Source organism: Corvus brachyrhynchos, unplaced genomic scaffold (genome assembly GCF_000691975.1).
Source record: "Corvus brachyrhynchos isolate BGI_N302 unplaced genomic scaffold, ASM69197v1 scaffold412, whole genome shotgun sequence".
Classification (NCBI taxonomy): domain Eukaryota; kingdom Metazoa; phylum Chordata; class Aves; order Passeriformes; family Corvidae; genus Corvus; species Corvus brachyrhynchos.
Window position 1 is genome coordinate 669,123 of NW_008236761.1, and position 10,691 is coordinate 679,813.

Here is a 10,691-nt window from a genome sequence, read left to right on the forward strand (position 1 = left end):
TCCTGCTGAGAGGTGAATACATCCCTGCGTGGCTTATTCAGGAGGGGCTGAGAGCAGCTGCCATCAAAACCTTCTGGGTTTTTCTCATCCTAGCCTGAGCCAAGACTCCTGATGGCTGGAGAGGCTGGATATGGGGATTTGAGGGGTGGCAGGGGCTGCAGGGCACTTTGCCCAGCCAGGGTAAGCCTGTGTTCCATGGCAGGGTACCGGCTTCCCGCAGGACACAGGACCTTCAGGATATGGGGTGTCCTTCCCTCTCCACAGGCCATGCCCACAGCCCAGACTCTCTCTCTCAGGTGAACACTTCCATTATTTCCATTTTTCCCACATCCAGCCAATTTCTTTTTCACCTCAAGTGCCATGATAGATGTTTTCTTTTCCCTCCCAGCCTCCTGGGAACTGTCTGCCTGCAACTGCACTCCAAATGTCCCTGATCCCCTCAGTGCCGGGACACTCAGCTGAGGAACTGTCCTGCAGAAGTTAAATGTTGTCATCCAAACAAAGTTTTAGTAAAAGACGGCAATTTCTCAGTGGATTTAGGGTGCAATTGAGGCCCTTTGCCCTGCTTGGATGGGTTGAGAACTGGAGAAGTTTCAGTCATTTCCTGGTCAGAGCTGCAGGCATGTTGGCTTTTTTAGGACAGACAACAAAAACCTCTCACTTCCTGGAGAATTTTTTAAGGGATCCCAGGTGACACTGGCATGTCACAAACTCACGGGCCTATGCTTTTGCACATCTTTGGAGCAGCTGCCAATCCATGCTGCTCCAGTGGGAGATGCTCACGGGAGATCCAGAGGCATCGCTCCCTTTTAATCAGCCTTAGCTGGTCAGCTTATTAAATTTCGTTTATCTTAACTGAGCTGTGTTCAGCTTCAATTAAAATTATCCCAAGACTTTGCTCAACCCTGAACCACGTTGTGACTGCCCACGGATGTCCCGAGCCCCCAATGGTGTCACTGCATCCCAGAGCGAGCTCCGTGCTCCTCAGTAGCCCTATCACAGGTCTACTCTCACAGAAAAGCCTGGCCAAAGTCCATGACCTCTTGCTTTTCCCCAAAACATCAGAGCCTGAGGATTTTGCTGGTCCAGCACTTCAACCCTTTGCTGCTCAGCCTTACAGGACAGAGCAAGCATTTTTCATTCATTACAGTAAACAGAGCCTTAATCCAGGCCCTTAAATCTGTCTAGATTTTGAAATAATTACAAGTCGCCTCCTAACTTGTATGAAGTTTGATTTAAGCCTTAATTTAATGGTTTCTCTGGAGAGCAGGAAGTAAGCTGGCACTGCCAATTAGGAGCCATCTGTTTTCTCCTAATCTTTTGCAGGCCTCAGACCAGCAAACAAGAGCCACCACAGCTGGACCATCACTGGTGCCAGCTGGAAACAACCCACCAGGGCTGCCTCTGGGGACCGTGTCCTGGGGTCCCCATGGATGAGCGACTCCTTCCAGCCCTGGGAATAGTGGTGAGCAGGGCAAGGTGGGAGTGGGGTGCCCTGGAGAGAGGGTCAAGGACCAGCATGTGGCAGTGCTGGAGAGGAGGGAGATGCTTCCTCAACAGAGAGGACAGAGACCATTGCTTTGAGCAGGACCTGACACCCTGGTGCCTGGAAAAAACCTTTTCTCCAGGGCAGATGGGTGGGACAACCCTGGACAACAGGGGACGGGCAGATTCCTCGTGCAGAGATAGCTGCTTCCCACCCCCATCCGTACAGCAGCCCGAGGAGGAGGTGCCAAGGAGCATCTGCCAGCCTGGAGAGGTGACTGGGGCTGGGAGAGGAGCAGGGCTGCCCCAGGCCGAACAATTCCCTGCCCAGTATGAGACACCAGGGACAGCCACGTGTCCCCAACAGCCAGCACAGGGACGTGGCTTTCCCTGCTGCCATTCCCTGCGTGCACCAGCCTCCGGCTGAGGATGGACTGGCAACGGAGCTGGCTCTGCTCTCGGTCCAGCTGGTCCCACACCCTTGGGGCATCACCAGAGTCAAGCAATTCCAGCAGCTCTGAACTTAATAATAACTCTGGACAGGACCACATCGGGCTGGTTCACCCCTAAAGCCTTCTCCATGTAGCAGTTTTTTAAAAAAACCCCTATTCTAAGCCCAGCACGAGCTCTTTGGGGCTGCCAAGAGGTGCCTGCCCTCCCTGGTGCGGGGACCCAGCCCAGGTGACGTCTCCCTCAGCTGCCAGGGCAGTGGCACAGAGGTCCCCCGGGAAGGTGACTCAGAAAAAGCCTTTGAGAAGTCAAAAGCTGGGGGCTCTCCTTGGCCCCCTGCCACGCAGCAGTCTCAGAGCAGCCCTCTGCTTCTCAGAAGGTTTCGCTGCAACCTTGATGAAGCTTGCTGGGGTTTTATACACCAGCCATTAAACAACCATAAAACAGCAATTAGAGAAGGATCATTTACCAGATGTTATCACCTCCCTTGTCTGCATTTTCTTCTGCAAGACTTCTGGCTGCAGCATTTTGCTCAGGTGCCACCTGTGCCGCCCTGCCCGTGGTGGCAGAGGAGAGCCCACCCTGCTTGGATGCACGGCGTGAAGAGCAGCACAGGCAGAGGATCCAAGGCTCTGCCCCAGCTCAGCCTCACAAAGCTTTGGAGGTCTTTTGCCTGTTCTGGGCTTTAGTTTGTGAATCTCCTGAAGTGCACTTCGAGCCAGCAGATTGCTGTCGTTCGTAGAAGAAAATGGGATGCATTTTTCTGCCTGGGTTCTTGCTGCTGTTTCAGTCAGCAGTGCCCAGCCAAGGCCCTGGTGCTTTACAGCCCTCGCTAATGCACTGGAGCTTCCCAAAGCACAGTATTTACGGCCGTGCCACAGAAGGGAAGGTGGAAGGTCCCCACAGCAAGTTATTTATAATCCTGCTGAGCACTGGCCTCTGCTTCTCCCCCTGAGCATCCCTTCTGCAGGCAGCACTTTGAGGCATTGCAAAGAGCTCTGCAGTGACTCAGAAATCGTCACCAATGGGGGGGGGGGTTCCGTTTTTCAGGGCTTCAGGAAGAATTCACCATAAACGTCCCCTGCTGGGGCCAGGTTCCCTGCAGAGGAGCTGCTGGGTGCTGCACACACATCCTCCCACCAGATCCAAGATAGACCCAAAAACCATGAAAGCCCTGTTGCCTGAGGGAGATGAGGAAAAGAAGGCTGAGCTATAATGTAGGGTTTCTGCGGACTGTGGGACACCCAGGTCTTGTGCTCGCCTTCGCAGAGGTCTTACACTGGGTTCTCCTTGTCTCCCAGGAGGCCACGTTTGCCCAGTCCCCATCCAGAGCAGGACTGGGACGGGTGAGGGTCACCCTCAGTCACCTTCTGCAAAAAGGAGCCTCGACAAGGCCATGACTGCCCTTTTTTTCACCTCTAGACTCAGGAGATGATTTATGTCACCTGAACAATGCAAAACCAGGTCCTATCACAGTGTTTCAGCAGCTGGAGGGCACAAATTCCCTGAGGAATTCTCTGTCCTGCCTTCACCATGCCCACAGGAGGAGCTCTGAGTTCAGCTCTGCCATCAGGCACCAACAGCAGGACTTCACAGCTCCAAGCTCAGGGTGTCTGTGAGCGTTCACTTAATATTCTCCAGGTGCTGTGCACTAGCCCAGGTGACCGTGTAATTTGTCAGATCTCCATTATTAATTGTCAGCTCCAGTGTGAGTAATTGTGACCCTCCCCCAGTTCCCAGCTCAGGGAAATTTATACTTTTGCATTTGCTCAGTGTAGTAATGAGAGCTCAGCTGGCTGGCAATGAAAAATACGCAGGGAAGCACGTGTTGGAGCTGTGGAGCGAGCGCAGCAGCCCGTCAGCTGCCTGCTCTCTGATTGCATCACCCCCTTGGCTTCCACTTGACTGGACAATTTGGGACGCTCAAGCAGCTTTGCATCAGCCACCACCTGGGAATAAAGCTCAGGCCCGAGCAGAGGTCGGCTCCCCCCATCAGCTCCACCACCATCCTGCTCACCCTCTTCACATCATCGACATGGCTTCCATGCCACCCCTTATACTCTGCAAGTGGATTTGACACCCGGAAAAGCAGGAAATAACAGCTCTCCGAAGAAAGGCAGGAAGATAAAGAGGCCTGAGGGGCTCAGGGATAAGGGTAGGAGAGGGGGAATCAGTGACGGACAGAGGTGCCTGTTCCCTGCACTCCAGCAATCCCGTTTTATTATCCTTTGGGAATGTATCTTCATGGCCCAGGTCGTCTAATTGAACAGATACACTCTTGCCATTGCAGACTGGTCCTGCTTTTGGAGATGGCTGGGGGAGATCCCAGAAATAAAAAACATAACATTTTATGGGGACCTTTTTCTTCTGCTTTTAGCAGCTCAAGCACACAAATCACAGAATCCTGGAATGGTTTGGGTTGGGAGGGAGCTTAAAATCATCCAGTGCCACCCCCTGCCATGGGCAGGGACCCCTTCCAGTAGCCCAGGCTCAAGTCCCGTCCAACCTGGCCTTGGACACTTCCAGGGATCCAGGGGCAGCCAAAGCTGCTCTGCGCCCCCTGTGCCAGGGCCTCCCCACCCTCACAGCCAGGAATTCCTCCCTAAAACTTATTCCAAACCTTCTCTCTGGCATCCCTCTTTGTGCTGTCACGCCAGTTCCTGGTGGAGAGTCCCTCCGCAGCTTCCCTTTAGATCCTGGAAGGTGCTGTGAGCTCTCCACACAATCTTCTCTTCTCTGAGGTGAACAGCCCAAATTCTCCCATCCTGCCTCCACAGGGGGGGTGCTCCACTCCCCTCATTAACTCTGTGGCCTCTTCTGGACTTGCCCCAGCCCTTCCAAGCCCTCACTCTTGTGCCGGGGCACCCGAGCGGCGCACAGGCCCCGGCGGGCCCTCACAAGGGCAGCGCCCTTCCCGCGCAGGGAGCCCGGCCAGGGCCTGGGAGACCCCGTGCCTGCCCCGGGGCCCCTCTCGCAGGACCACGTCATGGCGGGAGCGGGGGGGGATCCCGACGGCGTAGAGGGGGAGAATGCGGAGGAATCACGACACGGTCCAGGTCAACAGCGCCCAGCCTCAGCCAGACCTTGAGCATCAGCCCTTGCAAAGGGGAGAACCTGGGGACTGCCCCATTCCCAGCCGATGCTGCCGGCTCATCCATGAGTCCCTCCCGAGCCCGGCCCGGCTTTGGGCCTGCCCTGGGACACGCTGGCTGTCCGGGCCCACTGCCAGAGCCGCTCGCAGAGCACGGAGCCCACCCAGGCCGTGACACACCGCGTTTGCCGGTGCCTGACCCTGAGCCGGGCTGGCACAGCTCCCAAATCCCAGCGCCGTGGCTCAGAGTGAGGCTCCCAGGAAAGCTGGCTAGATGAAGAGCTCATCCCTTTCCTCCCTCCTGAAGCAGAGCTACTCCTGAACTGTTTGCAGCCAGGTGATGAATTAATGCCCAACTCTGGCAGAGCAAGGCTGCAGGAGGAGAAGGGCTCGGAGCTAGCTTGTTTTCCGAGCCCTGTTCTCCTCTCCAGGAGGACGGTGGACCCTGGGATGGATCCTTAACAGCTGGTACCAGGAAGGTTTGCTCTTATTCGGGATTGTGAGAACCCTGTGGAAGCAGCACAAGTCTCCTCCCCAGACGATCCCATGTCACATCCATAAATTCATTTTATCTCCTTTCTCTCTGCACATCAGGTGAGTGTCCATGCCACCCCCTGGGACCATCCATGGGCATGGTCACCATGGTGATGAGGACAATCCCCCCCAGCTTGGGAACGGGGCCACCTTCAGTCACAGGGCAGTGACTTTTAGGGACCACATCCAGCTGGCACAGCTCAGCACTTCAGCTACATCCAAGGGGGATGAAACCTCCCAAATCAGGGGCATCCCAAGCTCTCTGGGATGGAGAGTGCCATGGAGAGGGCTCTGACTCCTTGGGAGGGTCAGCCCACGCAGGCAGAGGAGCATCAAAGGCAAAAACGCTGATGCAGGCAAATCCAGCATGCCATCGGGAGGAAGACTCTGCCCTCCGGACTATTTTTGGCTTGTTTTTCCCAACTCTGGAGCCACTGATCTATGATATTGTCACTGCTGTGACTAAGGGCTCTGCAGTTGGAGCAACATCAAGCCGGACCTGGAGAGAGGGATGCGCATGGCCCTTGGGGGACCGGTAATGGGAGAGGGCCCTTCACCTCCTGTTTACACTTTAATGCCCATCCAGGTTATCCATTATTTATTGCTCAAGTATTTATAGAGCATTACCCGCGCACGGGCTCTGCGGGCGGCTGGGGAGAAGGTGCTCTCTCCTTCCGATGTCGTGGTTTAAACAGAGCAGTTAAACACACCCTGGGCTCTGTGTCCCAGCCCTGACACTCCGGAGGGGCCGTATCTCCCCTCCTGGATCTTGTGGTTTTCCATGAGGGATTTGTTGTTTCCCTGCTGGGCTGGGGTGGCGTTTTCTCCCTTGGGCCCTGGACACAGCAAAGCCAAGCCCGGCTGTGGGCAGCCAAAGCACAGCTCCCTTGTGCCCACGGAGGCCAGCACAGCCCAGCACCGCAGGGTTCTGCTTATTTGGGGCGCAAATCCGCCCTTATGACTCCAGGTCACCCAGGGGGTCCTGACTCACTGCCTTGCCCCCTCCTCTCTCTCCAGCACTCTCCAGGAAGCAGCTCCTGGCTCTGTAGGGCTGTGACCACAAGGAGCAGCCCCCAGCCCTGCCCCCCTGCAGCTACGTTTGCAAGTCTGTCGTGTTTAAAGGCAAAAGCCTCAATACCATCTTAAAATATGCACCAGTTAGCTCAGCCGTGTCCAGTTCCCCCTGGATCCATTAGTGGGGCTGGAGCACAGTGGGATTCATGGTGGCTGGGCTCCCAAAAGGAGCCACCCCCTTCCCTACGCAAGCAGCATATGGGACCTGGGTGGTGCCAGCAGGGACATACGGACACGGGGGCTGTGGAGCGGGAAAAGGAGATGGTGTATAGCATCCAGCAAGCAGTGGGTCGCTGCCAATCCCAGGGATGAGCTCTTCCTGCAGGGATAACCATGGCCAGCCACAACCCACAGGGATGTGCTGTCCCCATCCTGTTTTGTCAGCTCATCCTGGCCTGGCTTTTATTTCATGCTTATCTAGTGGTGCTGGGGAAGGCAACTTCTGCCAGGTCACAGAGAAACAGGCTGGCCATGGGACCAGGGAGTCCCAGCCTGACTTCCAGCCCCAGCACCATCCCTGGAGCCAGACACAAAATCTGGGAGTTGGCCTCCCTTTTCCTGCACCTGGGGACTCTCCCACCTTGGCTTAAAAGCTGATTTTTACAAAACCTTTTGCAATCCCAAGAGGGTGTGAGCAACAGAGGGGAAGAAATCACCTGGGACAAGGCAAAACCTGAAACAGGACTTCAGTGCCAAACCTTTGCAAATACAGGTGTAAGTTTTTTTTTTTTTTAGTAAGTGAAAGAAATGTCATTTCCAACAGTTTCACATGGGTAATGTTGAAAAAATTAGTTCTTATTTTCCAGCACTTTTCCAAGTGTGCTCCTGCAGGGAAATGAGCAATTCCAGTGTCACAGGTGTGAGTTTTAAAGGGATGCTGCTGCCAGTGTTTGCTGAGCAAAGGTTAATGGCTGGGTTCAAATGCTGCAGTGTTGGCAGGGGCACCTTCCACTGTCCCAGGCTGCTCCAAGCCCCATCCAACCTGGCCTTGAACACTTCCCGGGATAGGGCAGCCACAGCTTCTCTGGGCACCACTTGTGAGGGTATCTTATCTTAAAGTCAGAAACACATTTTGCTTCTGCTACCCTGAGCTGTTTTTCCTCCTCTCCAAGGAGTGAGTACTGCTGGAAGAGTTCTGTGAGGGACAGAGAAAGGCTGTTGGAGGAGTTATTTCTGTTTGAATATTCATTATGTATCTCCACCTGTCTGTGCAGGCTGTAGGCTCAGCTGCTTAAGGAATCACTGCTCAGCAACCAGAGCAGCTTAAAAGACACTAAATGAAGTTGTTCGTTGCTCCTCAGTACCAGTTCCAGGTACAGAATGGCAATTTGCAGCAGGGGGGATGTTTTTGGAACAAAAACTACTGCAGTTTGAAAGACCTGAGCAGGGCAGAGGGGAAGAATCCCCCCCTCCCCTGCTGCCCACACTGTGGGATCAGCCCAGGGCACAACAGGTTTCTGGGCTGGTTCATGTCCAGTTTTTCACCCATCAACATCCCCCAGGTCCTTCTCCCCAGGGCTGCTCTCCATCCATTCTCTGCCCAAAGGAGGATGAGGAGAGCCTCCAGCCTCAGTTTGCAGCAGCAGGAAACACAGAGGGATGGAGAGGGAAGGAACAATGCCCTCTACCTCTAGAAGGAACCAGCCAAAGCATTCACTGTCTTTTTGTTCCAGCCTTCACTAAAAAGCCATCTGCAAACAGCCAACCAGAGCAGCACCAGCAGCAAAAAGAACAGTGTGGGACACGGTGGGAGAGGAACCCGAGCTGTGCTTGCACACCCCCAGGCTGCAGAACCAAACAACCCAGGCCACCAGTGCCGAGGGGGAAAGAGAAGCAATGTCACAGAGCAGGTGGCCTGACAGCGGTTACCAAAGACATGGCACAAGCAATCAATTCTCCGTGGAAGCCTCCAGAAGATAACGAGGCGATGAGTAACGGTCTGTATGGAATTGCAGGAACAAATCACATCAGCCTGACCTAATCTCATCCTGAGACATGGCAATGGCAGATGCAATCTCCTGGCCTTTAACCACAGGAAGTCTTCAATGCTGCTTCAAATGCAGAATTATGCTCGGGGGAGGGATGGTGGAATAGGCTCCCAAATCGATCCAAGTCCATCAGGGGTCTGAACGTCTGTTCACAGTGTGTTTGAGGGGCTCCAGGTTCCAGCATGACCACTGACAGCTGGGAATGAAGAACATCAACCTGGTGGTCAATGCTGGAGCCTCAGGAACCAGTGCACACACTGGCACAGCCCTGGCTCCCCAAAGGCTCACAGCTCTGCTGAGCTGGATGCTGCCACTTCACCACGCCTCAGCCATCCCTGGGGAATCCAGGGTGTTTGCAGCAGGCAAGGAAGTCACCATGGTGCCACCAGGCAAGAGCCCCCACATCCCCAAAGTCACCCTGCCGCGGTACGGCACTGGACACGTCCCCTCCAAAGCTTGGAGTATCTCCACCCTCAAAGTCAAAGGGGTCAGCTGCAGAGAGCCTCATGCTCTCCCATAACCTCTAACGCCACTCACCCGCTGTGTTTTATGGCTTTTGGCTCAGGAGGGAAGGTGCCTGCTTTCTTTTACGGCAGCTCCTTCTCCGAGGAGCCCGGAGAAGGACTGAGAGGTGCCAGGATCTTCGCAGCCTGGCTGGTGAGAGTTGCCAGGACCTGGCTCACCTGGCCTGACCTTGCCCACCCGCTGCCTTGCCTTCCAGAGTGCTATCAATTCTTTAAATATAGCAATTAAATGTGATAAATGGGCTGCAAAGTGCTATTTTGGGAGAGAGGAGGCTCCATCTGGGAGTGCTGCAGTGCTGGCTCAGCACGACCCACTGCACACCTGGCTCACCCCACTAACCCGCCGTGGTTGCTGCCCCACACCTAAATATGTGATGGCACACAGTTATCGGGCACGTTCCCAAGTCCATTTTTCTCCCCCGCCCCTTCCACAAGCTTCCCTGATTTCTCTGGCTGCTGTTAGACACCATCACTTTAAATACAGGGTTTGCCCAGTCTCTGGGAGTGCAGCAAAGGGTGGTCAGGAGCAGCTCAAGCCACCCAGTCACAGCAGCATCCTCAATTTTCCTGGTCCCTGTAAAATTCAGGAGAGCTTCTGGGGACAGGAACCCCAATAAGAGGGGAAGTCCTTTGGGGGAAAAGTCAGGGTGAGAGATAAGGGCAGGGAGGAGAAGAAAAATCAAGATCTGTGAGACCCCATCCCTGGAAGTGTTCCAGCCCAGTTGAACGGGGGTCGGAGCAACCTGGGATAGTGGAAGGTGTCCCTGCCCATGGCAGGGGGTGGAACTGGATGCACTTTAAGGTCCCTTCCAACCCAAAACATTCTGGGACTCTGTGTGCCCAGGATGGGGTTTATTTAATGTGACCCCCAGCTCAGGTCCACGGACCAGGTATTTAGGCACCGAAGGGGATCCAGCTGCTGCTGCATCTGGCTCTGAACATAGCGCTCCCACTCCCTGGCTGTGCATTGCTCCAACATCCAAAAATCCCATGCCCACCCCAACACCATCCTCCATGACCAGGGGCTTGTGATCCCCCCTGCCCTCCCAACCCTGGGCAGCCCCCGGGATGCCGATGTGAACCAAGCAGGCTTGGAAGCACAGGGAGAGAACCCTGTAATGCTCAGGGATGCTGCGGGGTGTCTGGCTTGTGGGGCAGCTCAGGGAATGGGGATCAGGGCTGGAAGGGGAGCGGGACAGCCCCTAAATCCTCCCCAGCTGGAGGCGAGCTGAGACAACCCCCCAGATCCTCCCTGGAATGGAGGGGGTCTGAGGTAATTCCCTAAACCCTCCCTGGGGTGGAAAGACACTGTGACAGCCCCCATTCCCCACACACACCCCCCCCCCCCCCCGGGCGGGGGGCCATACACACCCTCCTCGGTCCTTTGTTCTGCGCAAATCCCGGATCCGGCCCGCTCTCGGCACGGGGGTTGTATATACCCGCTGCCCTCCCCGGATTCACCCTCCAGCGGATCCCCCCTGGGTGCCCCGCTGCCCTCGGAGGGGCCGCGGGCGAGGGTCCCGGGACGCGGGGGGCTGAGTTCCG

The 10,691-nt window shown here is 55.4% G+C and overlaps 1 long non-coding RNA gene across 1 annotated transcript in view; it reads right to left on the minus strand.

Annotated features, from left to right (window-relative positions):
* The window catches only part of LOC108444896, a 54,980-nt gene extending 47,346 nt beyond the window's left edge, over nt 1–7,634 (minus strand). Inside the window, exon 1 of the long non-coding RNA XR_001859617.1 lies at nt 4,556–7,634. This is a non-coding gene — a long non-coding RNA (uncharacterized LOC108444896). The remainder of the gene's footprint in view (nt 1–4,555) is intronic.
* Between the last annotated feature and the right edge of the window lie 3,057 nt (nt 7,635–10,691).